At 44.0% G+C, this 12,108-nt stretch overlaps 1 long non-coding RNA gene across 1 annotated transcript in view; it reads right to left on the bottom strand.

Moving 5' to 3' along the window:
- Positions 1 to 9,651, bottom strand: part of LOC144369831 (uncharacterized) — a 78,950-nt gene extending 69,299 nt beyond the window's left edge. The window contains exon 1 of the long non-coding RNA XR_013429624.1: positions 8,832 to 9,651. This is a non-coding gene — a long non-coding RNA (uncharacterized LOC144369831). The remainder of the gene's footprint in view (positions 1 to 8,831) is intronic.
- Between the last annotated feature and the right edge of the window lie 2,457 nt (positions 9,652 to 12,108).

The raw sequence follows: 12,108 nt of genomic DNA, 5'->3' as shown, positions 1-12,108 counted from the left end.
CCCCCACCCATTGTACAGATAGTGAAAATAAGGTCCTGGGTCATTCAGTTAAGTGCCTGGAATCCCAGCTATTCAGGAGACTGAGGCAGGTGGATTCTGAGTTTGAGTCCAGTCTGGTCCATTTAGCAAGACCTTATCTCAAAATCTGAAAAGGGCTGGGGATGTTGCTTAGTGGTAGAGCACTTGCCTAGCATGCACGAGGCCCTGGGTTCAATCCTCAGAAGCAGGGTATCACGTAGAAAGTGGACTCATGGTTTTAGGAAACCATGAGATCACATTTTCAGTACCCCACATGAGACGGGTACACGTGGGTCTTAAGTAGCACAAGACACTGTTTCAACACACGGTGGTACGTGACTGTTTAACACTGTTACCATCTTTATTAGTATTCCTGATTACTAATTGGCATGGATTACTAATCAGCACACCCACAGCATGGAGGATGCTGGAGGGTGACAATATATTCTTCTTTGGATTTGATCAAATTCACAGGAAAACAGACCTCTTTCTAATCATTTGCACCTCTGGGAAACTAGCAATAAGTCGATTCTAAGAAAGGTGGCCAAGGTGACCGCTTTCTCCCCCCTTGATGGCCCACAGACCAAAAGGAAATGGGCAACTCTGAGGTGCTGATCCTCCCAGCTGGCCCTACTGAGCTTCAGTTGTTCCTGTGAAGGAGCCAAGGTGGGTTTCAAAAGCTGGTTTGGGCAGGTGAAGTGGTGCTTACCTGTAATCCCAGTGACTCAGTAGGCTGAGGCAGGAGGATCACAAGTTCAAGGTCAGCCTCAGCAACTTAGTAAGACCTTGCCTCAAAATTAAAAAAACAACAACAAAGCAAAACAATTAAAAAAAAACAAAAAGGACTGGGAATGTGGCTTAATGGTAAAGGTTCCCTGGCTCCAATCCCCAGCACAAAAAAGATTACGAATAAGTAATAAAAATAAATAAATAAAAACTGGCTTGGCCTCCCTTTTTACCAAGGGTGGGACAACACTAGAAACTAAGAAAGACTGGAGGCTTGGAAAGACCTAGAGTTTACTTTCGAGTGTGTCGCTGCCATCTGCTGGATGGAATGGATATTGGACCAGTTCAAATGCCGCTTTGCTGCTTGTAATAAGCAAATTCGCTGATTGCCACTGTGGGTTGAGAACCTAGTGTTGTATTGGCATCATTTCTTAGCTTCAGTTCTGAGTGTCTGCAAATTTTGGAAATCCCATGACAACTGTGCTCAGGAGGACCTTTATGTGAATGTAATCAAAAGGTAAAACCAAGGACCATCATTGGAACATTCTATCTCCCACCAACATTTTCCAGGTTCAAATTTGGTCTGCTCCCAAATGATTCATCTAATTGGTTATAAAAAGCCCATAACCATCAGGCAAGGGCATCTGGAAGAATTTGGACCCTCTTGTCAATGGCAAAAAGTTTTTACAGGGAAGTGAAAGTACCATCTGGCTTTACTCTTATGTTCTTTGAAACTCTGTGTTCATACATCCAACAATTAATTTATTGAGCATTTACACTGTATGCCAGGTGCTATATTTAAAAAAAAACACTAAGGAAATGGGGCTGGGGGTGTAGTAGGTATAGATTGGTGTAGAATGTTTGCCTAGCATGCCTGAAGTTCTGGGTTCTATCCCCAGCACCCCCACTCCCCTCTACACATGGTGAGGAGGTGGGGGGCAAATATGAATAAACACACTTCCTATTCTTAGTAATCTCATATGGATATTTTCTGAGTGCCTACTATGTGTTGGGCATTTGCATTTTATTTCATTTTAATTCAGAACAATTCTAATACCATCTCCTTTATGGTTTAGAAAACTGAAGCTTAGAAAGATTAATTCAGCCAAGATAATGGTTAGATGGAGTGGGGTTTGTTATCACCATGGACCGATATTGCTTTTTTTTTTTTTTTTTTCACACAAAGTCTCGGTCTTTTGTTTTACACACATTTTCTGTTCCATTAGCTACAAATTTCTAGCAAAGTGAAAGTGCTACAAAAACAGTAAGTGATGATAGCAGTAGCTGCTTGGGAAAGATTTATCAGGAAGAATATTCCTTCCTCTAGCAACTGTTGGAGATCTATCTAGTTAACATTCTCTTCAGTACATAAGTCTTCTTCTAAACAGTGGCCTTGGTGTTGGGCGGCCCGAGCTGAATTGCTGTCAGTTTTCATCGGATAGAAAACAAATCTGAATTTCTGTCAGTGCAAGAGAGCACGTGTTAGTAAAAGGTTTGCTCACAGGAAGAGGCCAGTTTGGGTGTTCTGATTGCAACCATCTCAAATCAGTTGTAATTTTTCCTTTCTCTCTTGGTATAAGAGTAGGTAGGGTGCTTGTGCTGGTGGGGAGGTACCGAGGGTGGCAGGGAGGGGACAGAGTGGATGGAAGCTGGTGGCAAAGCAGGAAAGCACTCTGTGCCTATGAGAAGTGCTAAGACTGGGCAGAGGCAGCCAGAGGAAGCGGAGGTGGGACAGGACAGCAGCTGGTGGGAGGGGCTGGTGCCAGCCTGCTGGGTGAAAATCCATGCTGTCGCCCACCCAGTCTTGGAGTTCAGGCTCATCCTATGTTTCTAACCCCCAGTTCTTCCATCTGTCGGGTGGGGCATAATACTTGCCTCACAGGGTTTCTTAGAGGAACATTCAGAGAGGTATGCAGACTGGCCTCTGGCATTGCTCCCCCAAATCTTAGCTGTGGATAGGACAGTGCCTAGAGGCTCTGGCAGCCGGGATGCAGCAGGACTGGCATGGAGTGATTGAGCAGAAAAGCAACGGGGGACCGAACGGGGCTTGCTCCTCCAGAGAAACTGCCCTTTGGATGCAGGATATTATTTATTTTCACATCAGTTTGACATACACACCTACATACATATTTTATTTTAAATTTCCCCTCTCGGCAAAATTTTCTTTTTCCATTCTCAGGCCCTGCTACACACTCAAAGTGAGCCCTCTGCCCCTGAGCCACATTCCTCCTCTCCACAACCTTGTAAGGCAGGTTGGAGTGATATTATTGTTCCAGTTTTTCTCAGGAGGAATGGATCCTTAGGTGACTTGGCTGAAATGAGGGATGCTTTTCCAACCGTGCCTGTCCTTGGGGCTGCCCATGTGAGAACCATCAAGAAAAGCATCTTATGAATATCACTTGTGTATCCAACCCCCAAGTAGACAGTGGTATGCAGATTGCTTCCTAGAAATGACTGAAACCTGAATTCCTGGAAGGAGTACAACCAGAAAGGGGAAAAGCTATTCTAAAACACTCATGACTGATTTCTTTTACTGAAATTCTCTTCCTATTTTTTTTTAAAATTGTTCTTTTTAGTTATACATGACAGTAGAATATGTTTTGACATCATACATACGTGGAGTATAACTTCCCATTTTTGTAGTTGTACATGATATGGAGTTAAACTGGTCATGTATTCATATATGAACTCTTCCTATTGAGTTTTGATATTGAAAGAAAAACCAAATGCCTAATTTTAGGTTATTTTAAAATCAATCAACTGCTTACCAGCTAATGTTATTTTGGTAGTGAGCAACAGATTGAGCAAAACTATTTTCTGATTGTTACATGTGTTTGTGAAGCCAGACATGTGGGAACAAGTTTTGGAGAAACAGGAACCAATAGAAAGAATGGACAAGGAGTAGAAATACCAAAACCAGTATTCACGTAAGAAAAGTCTGAAAATGTTACACTGAGATCAGGATAGCTGAAGACCAGTACACAAAGTTAGAGATACTTAAGGAACAAATGCACACACACACACACAAAATAACTAGCTGGGTGGGACACTGGTAATCTAAGAACTGTTTGGATCCTTGAAAGTTTTTTCAGGAAAGATTTGCATATGCCAGTTATTTGTATATAAATGGGCTTTTTAAAGTCATAGCGGAATAGTTCATTTTTATAATTATTTGACACTTTTATATTTTTAACACAATTAATTTGTATGACAAGGCAGACTTGATTGTGTTCGGGTAAGTAAACAGGGCTATTTCAATGATAAATTCCAGTTCACCTGGAGTTAGATACATGGACTCTCACAGTGCAGTTCATAAAGGGAAAGGATCTTGGAAAAACAGGGGGCGGGCAGATGAGCACCTGAGCCACAGCAGGCAATGGCTCTGTCAAGACTGGTGAGCAAATGGAGCGAATAAAGAATGACCAGATGCTTTGGTTTCCTTTGTGAATTCAGTTATGCTGGATGTGAATGAGGTTTATTGCTACTTGTTCTTCCCACTAGAAATGAAGCCAAAGGTACAAAATCTATCTGGTCTTCACAATTTCAGTGTCTGTTCCATTAGTATGCCCAAACCTAGGCATCTGCTTGACACTTCTCTCTTCTTGATCGCCCTTCACGAGGTTCTGTAAATTTTACCTTCTAAATAGATTTCAAATCCTGCCATCACCGTTTCCCCTCCCTCTACCCTAACCCCAGCGATACCTGCTCTTGTCTGGATGACTCTAAGAACCATCCAAGGGCTACGCTGCACCCACTCTGGGTCCCTCCAATCAACTCCCCGTGGCCACCACACACATCAATAGACACAACTCACTAAGTCACTGCTGCCCTTTTCTCTATTCTCTCCACCTACTCCTTCATACTACTCCAAAGGTGGAGACCAGGTACCCATCCCATAGCCTTTTCTCCTGTCCCAACCGCCACCCTCTCCTAATTCCATGCAGTTAAGTTTCTAGTCCCTCCCTTGCTTCCTGCAGCTTGGCAAATGGTGTTCTCTCTTCTCTCTGCCTGGAACTGTCTCTCTTCTCTTTTTCTCTTGCCTCTGCCTCTCAAGCATTTGGATCACAGTTTTTAGCACTTTCTCTGGAACCTGACCCCAGTTTGGGCCATTTCACTCTTGGGTTCATGCTACCAGACAGTCCCGTGTTTCTTCTCCTTCAAAGCACTAATGTATCAGTTGTTCAATTATTCAAATTAATGTCTGTCTCTCAGCAGAAGTTCTGGGAGACTAGGATTCTGAATGCTTTTTCTCACTACTGTGTCTCCAACGTCTAACACAGTGTCTCCCAAACAGCAGGCACAAATAAATATTTGTTGAATGAAGATTGAGTTTAATGAATACAGGCTTGCTACTCTTAAAAAAAAATGCTTTACTTTTTTTCACTGTATCTCAAACCAAACTCATCAACAAGCAAAACATCTAGTTTTGTTTTTTAATGAATAAGATGTCAGGTCTATTACTGTGCTCAGGAAAACTGAGTTCTCACATGTGCATGAGTAAACTATTAAAATAAGCATACATGATTGCATCCAAAAAATTCATTTTCATTTCCAAGATGGTTCATCTTAAGGTAAGGACAGAGAAAATAAATGCTCCATTTGCTTGGGAAATTATAAATTGCAGTCCAAAAGAAGGCTCAGAGACGCCCATGTTTAATAAACAACTAAAAAAGCCTTGGTGAACTAATGATTTGAAAACATCCTTTGAAAGACTTAAAAGCAATACAAATGGAAAAAGATCTTAGCAGAAAATATTAATTACAAAACAATCACTCTGATTTTGGAAATGTCAAGACAAGAAAGCACTTGTGCAAGTCACTGTTATTGCTAAACGTAGAGCGAAATGGAAGTTTAATTTCAGAAAGTTCTCTGATTAATACATCTTTGGCTAATTACTCTTACACTTAAAAATAAATTGCTCTGGATGAATAATTTGATGCCAGAAAGTCTATAATGCACTATTTCATGCAAATTGAATAATGTTTTCCTCATTTAGTAGAAGTCTTATTGCTGCTACTTTTCCAGTACTTGGGTAACATAATCTATAAAATAATTACTGAATACTCTCCCAAGAATAAATGTCTCACATCAGAGTAAGTTGAATGGTCAGTAAATCACAATTACTTAAATAAGTATGAACCAAGCCATTATTGCACATCCCTACTATGCAAACCCTGGCAAAGAATTACAAACAGGAAAATCCTACAGCTAGAAGAGAGACCTCTAGTGTGTGTTAGAGAACTTTATATTGTGCTCCAGGCATAATTAATACAGCAAAATCACTGCAGTCATTTTGCCTACTGTGGTGGGAGATTTTCACCAACTATCATTCATGCTCAATTCATTTAAAAATTTCTTCCCAGCGCAAGTAAGGCATTTTTGCTTAATTAGTTGTTCTTACAAATATCTGCCTAACCCAGAGAAGTTTTCCTTGTGATGCAAAGTTTCAAAGTTCCAGGGTCACCTTTGCAACCTAATCAGTAAACATTTAACCCACCTTCATCATAACAATTGCTAACAATTCTTTCCATTCAGGAATCAGCAGGATTCCTGAGTTGAATGCTTGCCATCAGTGTGCAGTCTCCTAAACTCCTCATCGTAAGCCAAATGCCACACAAATACAAACACGAGGAATAAATCGGCATCTTGCCCATTATCCAGGAGACAAATGAATCCACTGCTATTTTAAATTCACCAAGTAGACTGGCTATTAGTTTCTGCGGCTTCCCATATATGCAGGTGAATTCCTTGATGTAGAATCAGATTTAACGAATCATTCTATGGCATCAATCAGCCTCAGCCTTTTAAAACCTTTATTTTCTCTTTTTCCACATTAAAAACACATTTGAGATACACACAGAAAATGTTTCTCTAAAACACACACACACACATACACCCAAAACAGGAGGTCTCTTAAGGAGTCTACTGCTGAGAAGGTAAAAGCATTTTGCTCATTTTTAATTTGCTAAAACAATCCAAGCATGCTTGGTACCCAGAGGGTATTCTCAAATAAACTTGTATCTCTAGCTGCCAGCTTAGTTGATTGAAAACAGAAGGCAAACGTTTCTTAAAGAATGAGTATGTTAAACTGTTATGTCTCTCCCAGTACCACCAAGGACACACACACACACACACACACACACACACACACACACACACACTCAAGAATTTGCTTGAAAGCAGCTAGTTCTATGATCTAAAAGGTAATGCAGCATTTATACCAAAATTACTTCTGCCTACTGCAGTACACCTCTAAGCGAGGAAGCCTGTGCCATAAGGATACTGGACAGTTCCTGCGTGCTGCTCTCCACGTACAAAGCCGACAGCCCCACCGCAACTTTGTTAACTTAGTTGGCTCGCGCCCAGCTCGTCCCCGAAGCATACTCGAAGTGAAAACGTTTTGATACCGTAAAATCATTTCCACGACAGTGTTTAGTGTTCGAAAGCACAAAGGCAGACACTGTTGACCCGGGATTGCTAGGAAGTTGCGGTACTTGGGGCGGCTGTGCGGAGCACATGTCCAGGGAAGGGATTCCTGCACCACAGGTCTGGCTTCTCTTCCTGGACGTTTTGGGGGCTCCGTCTCACTTTTAACGAGAATTCACCATAACGCGCTCCCCACCCAGTTCTTTTTCCAGGAGGTGCGGACTCTGTTTTCCAGCCAGGTCCCTCTTGGGGGCAGGAGAGGAAGCACACTTCACATTTCCATAAAGAGGGGCGGCAGGAGGGGGGTGGGGAGTAAAGAGGTCAGAAAGGAGCCAAACTGCATCCCTTACGCCCACCTCGGCGCCCCCAGCTCTGGTTCAGACAGCGCAGACGGGAGGCTGCCAGGAAACTCTGTCCCTTTAAGGGGAACCTTGGCCGCCAGAAGGGGAGGGAAGGATGCAGACTCGGGACCCAGCGCTGCAGGCACCGCGGAGAAGAGGCGAGCGCAGCAAAGCCACAGCCATTACCTGCAGCGCTCACATCCTTCCCCCACCCCGGCGGCCCCCCCGTCCGTCCCCGCCTCCCAAGGAGACTTCTAATCCGGAGCATGTGCCATGCCCTTTATCAGGGGAGGAGGTGGGGAGGAAGAGGAATGAGAGCTTTTTAGAAATAAATGAAACGTTTGCACCCAAGGGGGGGGGGACTGGAAATGGGAGGAGATGGGAGGGGGCTTTAAAGGCGCCCGGGTGGGCGGAGGCGGCGAATCTGGATCAGCCCGGCCGGAGACGGACGGCGGACAGCTCTGGGCACCAGCCGCGGCTCACAAAGGGGAGCGCCGCGGCCCGACCCGGGCAAAAGGGGAAGGAAAAACCGCCCCGGGGCCCAATGCGTTCGGCAGCCACAATGGCGTCTTTCACCCGGCGTCCGGGGGCGCCGCCGAGGCTGCCAGCGAGGAGGGGGCGGCGGTCCCCACCCCCACCCCGGCTGGAGCCCAGCCCCGGGCGCCGCCGCTGCCCCCGCGCGCCCCGCAGCGCGCTGCGCTCGGCTCTGGGCGCCCCGGCCCGCGGCGGCGGCGGCGGCGGTGGTGGCTGGGGCCCGCGGCGCTGGGCGCTCTCGGCGGGGCTGGTGTGCAGACGCGGAGCTCTGTGCCGGGAAAAGAAAGGACGCGCGAGGTCCGAGGGAGGAGGGAGGGGATAGGGGCGGGCGGGGGAGCGCAGCGGCCGCCGGGGAGGCTGGCGCACGGGGAGGCTGGCGCGCGGAGCCGCAGGCGGGCAGGCGACGCGGGCACGGGCTCCGGGAGCAGCTGCAGCTCCGCTCTCAGAGCCGGAACCCGGCCCGGAGATCCGGAAGCCCGGCCCGGGCGCGCCGGCTCCCGCTCCCTGGCCGTCCCGGCCCAGTTCGGCAGCGCCTGCTCGCGCCCGCTCCCACTGGAGGAAGAAAACCGGGAACCGACAGCTGGGGCCCGAAGGAGGCGGCAGCCGCTGCCCCGCCACCGGTCCGAGCGGATCCGGAGTCGCCCGCCCGCCGCGTCGGGCTGTCTGTGTGCGAGTGTGCCGCGCTCTCGCCCCATGCCTGGCACATGCGTAAAAGCGAGTTGCGCCCAAAGTCCCAGCCATACCCTCCTTAGCAAATAATAACAAACCCAAACCGTCAGATCTTACCTGAAACATTGAAGCACAAAGTCTCTCTCCAAGTCCCCTTTTCCTTTTCCTCTCCCCCCTTTTCCGATTTCTCTCCCAGCGATCTGCTCGGCTCGCCACACCAGAGAGAAATGCAATAGCTTGGCTAAGGTAGACAGAACAAAATACAGAGAAGAGTTGCTCCAGGGCTTTGAAACCCCTCAAGGCAAGGATCAGGATACAATTAGCTCATGCCTCTACCTCCAGTCTAAATCAATCTCCAAAATAAAACAAATCAAATTAACTGATCACAGGGTAGACAATTGATCTCCTTCAAAAATAAAGCTCTACATATACGTATGGAGAAATATACATATAGGAAATTTTTTTCCAGATTTTTTTTGTTGTTGGAAAAACAGTCTCATTCCAGCCTCCAACTTGCTTTTTACCCTTCTCTTGCACAGAAAAGCTGATTTTAATCGTTGTGATTAGTTTTGATGTAACGTTTCCGCGGGCGATTTCTGCAAATGGATGGAGTGTTTCTTTGCCAAAAGAGGGAAAAGCAGCAGATGATGATAATTATAAGGATTGTTGGTTGTTTCTTTTTATTTGTGTTTAGGGCTCTCGCTTCACTTTCTCAAGTTGACCTGACATTGCTGTTACAGGAAGGTCGCACAACTTGTTGATGGGGATCACCGCCCTGTCGGATCAAAGGATAGGTGATAATTTGGCAATAGAGCAGCACGTTTTGGTTCTTTTGGCGACATAGCGTCCCAAATGATGTGGATAAAAATAAGCACATGCAGTCTGCTTTGCCCCAATCAAGTCTGAATCAGCGCCTGGGGGTGATACACAAACTCATTTCAAATGTTCAACCATGCAGAATTGTAAAAAGATTGAAGGAGTTACACCACATTTTTTTTAATGGCAAAATTAAAAGAAAACAAAACCTAACATTAGGTGTAGCCAAGGACCAACGATTTGGGTTTATTTGATCAACCTTCTGAAACCTTGCCTCCTCCCTTCTCTTTACTCCACCTGGTATCTTTTATAGGTAGGTTTGTCTAAGTCCATTATTTGACGGAAGTGCTCACTTGAGCCAGAGTCTCTAACATAAACACATTTCCCCAGATTGCTACTCTAGCCTGACCTCCCCCCACTCCTCATCACTTCTTTCTCTTTGGGTCTTTGTTCAAAGAGGCTGTTCTTGAGCCAGTGGTTATCTTAATTCTTTTTATTTAGGGTGGGATATTTGGTGATAAACTCAAGGGTCACCTCTCATTAGGGTTAAATCCTTGCAGGATACTTTTTGAAATGGTATGTTTTTGAGCACTTCACAGTTCATTAATTCAAAGGCTTTGCTGACATGTCTTATAAAACAAAACAAAACAACAACAACAACAACAAGAGATTGTAAGGCCAAGGATTCTAGAGGAAGAAAAAAAAGGAAAAAAGAAAACCTAAATAGAACCAGACATATCTTGTAATACCTGCAACTGGCAGCATTTCACAGGAAGTATTTTTTTTTTAAGCCTGTAAGGTAAGCAACTGTGGCAATATCAACAGAAAAGGAAAGGGCCAAGCTTTTAAAAAATGTGGTCAATCTGATCAATGCTATAATGACCTGAGAGATTAATGTCATCATGGGAATAGAGAGTGTTGGCAGACTTTTTAAACATAGCAAGTTCCTATGACATGAGTATCTGGTTTGAGAATATCAGTGCCCTATAAGAAGAAAAAGGAATGGCTTACGAAACAACACACATACAAAAAATTATATGGCAACACAGAGATACTGTCTTAATATTATTCTTTGCATATCCTCCCCCATAGATACATTCTGTGAATTGCAATAAAATTTTTTAAATGTTCACAAAACTCTGAATTCAGCTGAATAAAAATTTTGTTTCTGTCCCTGAATGGCATTAACTTTTAATATATAGGAGGAAGTGAGAAGAAAAGATACCATGGTAGAAATATCCCAAGTCATTTGATATAATGACCTCATACAGGTTGAATGCCTCCTCTGATTCTTAGGCCCAGAAGACTTCAGATTTTTTTTTCTAGATTTGGAATATTGCATATATACAATGAAATATTTTGGGGATGAGGCACAATTCTAAATATGAAATTTATTTATACCTCATATACACAGTGCTTGAATGTAATTTTATACAAAATATAAAATATTTCATAATTTTGCTCATGAACCAAAGTTTTGTACTGTGCATTTCTCTACTTGTGACATTATGTCTGTGCTCAAAAAGTTTCAAATATTTGTAGCATTTTGGATTTTCAAATTAGGAATGTTCAGCCTGTTCATTAAACATGTGACCTAAAGTGACTTTTTTTTTTTTTGGTACTGGGGATTGATTGAACTCAGGGCACTCAACCACTGAGCCTCATCCCCATCCCTATTTTGTATTTTTTTAAAATTTAGAGATAGGGTCTTACTGAGTTGCTTAGTGCCTCACCATTGCTAAGACTGACTTTGAACTTTTGATCCTCCTACCTCAGCCTCCCGAACTGCTGGGATTACAGGCATGCACTACTGTGCCCAGCTCTAAAGTGACTTTTAATCAAAAGATCACATGTCACCAGGAGATCCCATTGTCCTACAGTTCCAGAGCTGGAAAAATCTTTTAAGGGCATCTAAAGCTTTATATGATTTTTACATATGGAAGGAAAGCAGCTTTGCAAGGTGGCCAGCCAGCCATGGACAGGGGACTAGATCACAGGAGGCAGTCTTAGAAGAAAGGAAAGTGGTATTCCCTGAAACCACCCATCTTCAGGAATTGTGCATAGCATTCCCATCTGTGGCAATGTTGCTTAGACCATATGTTTAGAATTCTCTTTCTGGGCTTGTCTTAAAGGCCTGTAGCACAACCTTTTAAATATTTTTGATAGCAATAAATCTTTGTTCATTGACAGATTAACTTTTGGGAACAACAAAAATTAGTAGGGGCTGGGGTTGTGGCTCAGTGGTAGAGCCCTTGCCTAGCATGTGTGAGGCATTGGGTTCGATCCTCAGCACTGCATACAAGTAAATGAATAAAATAAAGGCCCATCAACATCTAAAAGTATATTTTAAAAAATTAGTAGCAGGTCTGGGGAACAGGTGGATGATAAAGATGGCTTATGACATTTAGAGTCATAGAAGAAAATCTGACTAAAACTAATAAGGTCCACTGTCTTCTTAGTTCCTGCAAACAATCTACAAGTATACTTTCCTTATTGTGCTGGGGATCTTACTTTTCTTACATTTTGAAGGGATATCAAAGTCCAGATTTTAGGACAGGGACTTAGAGCCAAAGGCCAG

This window comes from Ictidomys tridecemlineatus, chromosome 13 (genome assembly GCF_052094955.1).
Source record: "Ictidomys tridecemlineatus isolate mIctTri1 chromosome 13, mIctTri1.hap1, whole genome shotgun sequence".
Taxonomy (NCBI): domain Eukaryota; kingdom Metazoa; phylum Chordata; class Mammalia; order Rodentia; family Sciuridae; genus Ictidomys; species Ictidomys tridecemlineatus.
Note: the sequence above shows the minus strand (reverse complement) of the source record. Positions and strands in the feature narration are given on the sequence as shown.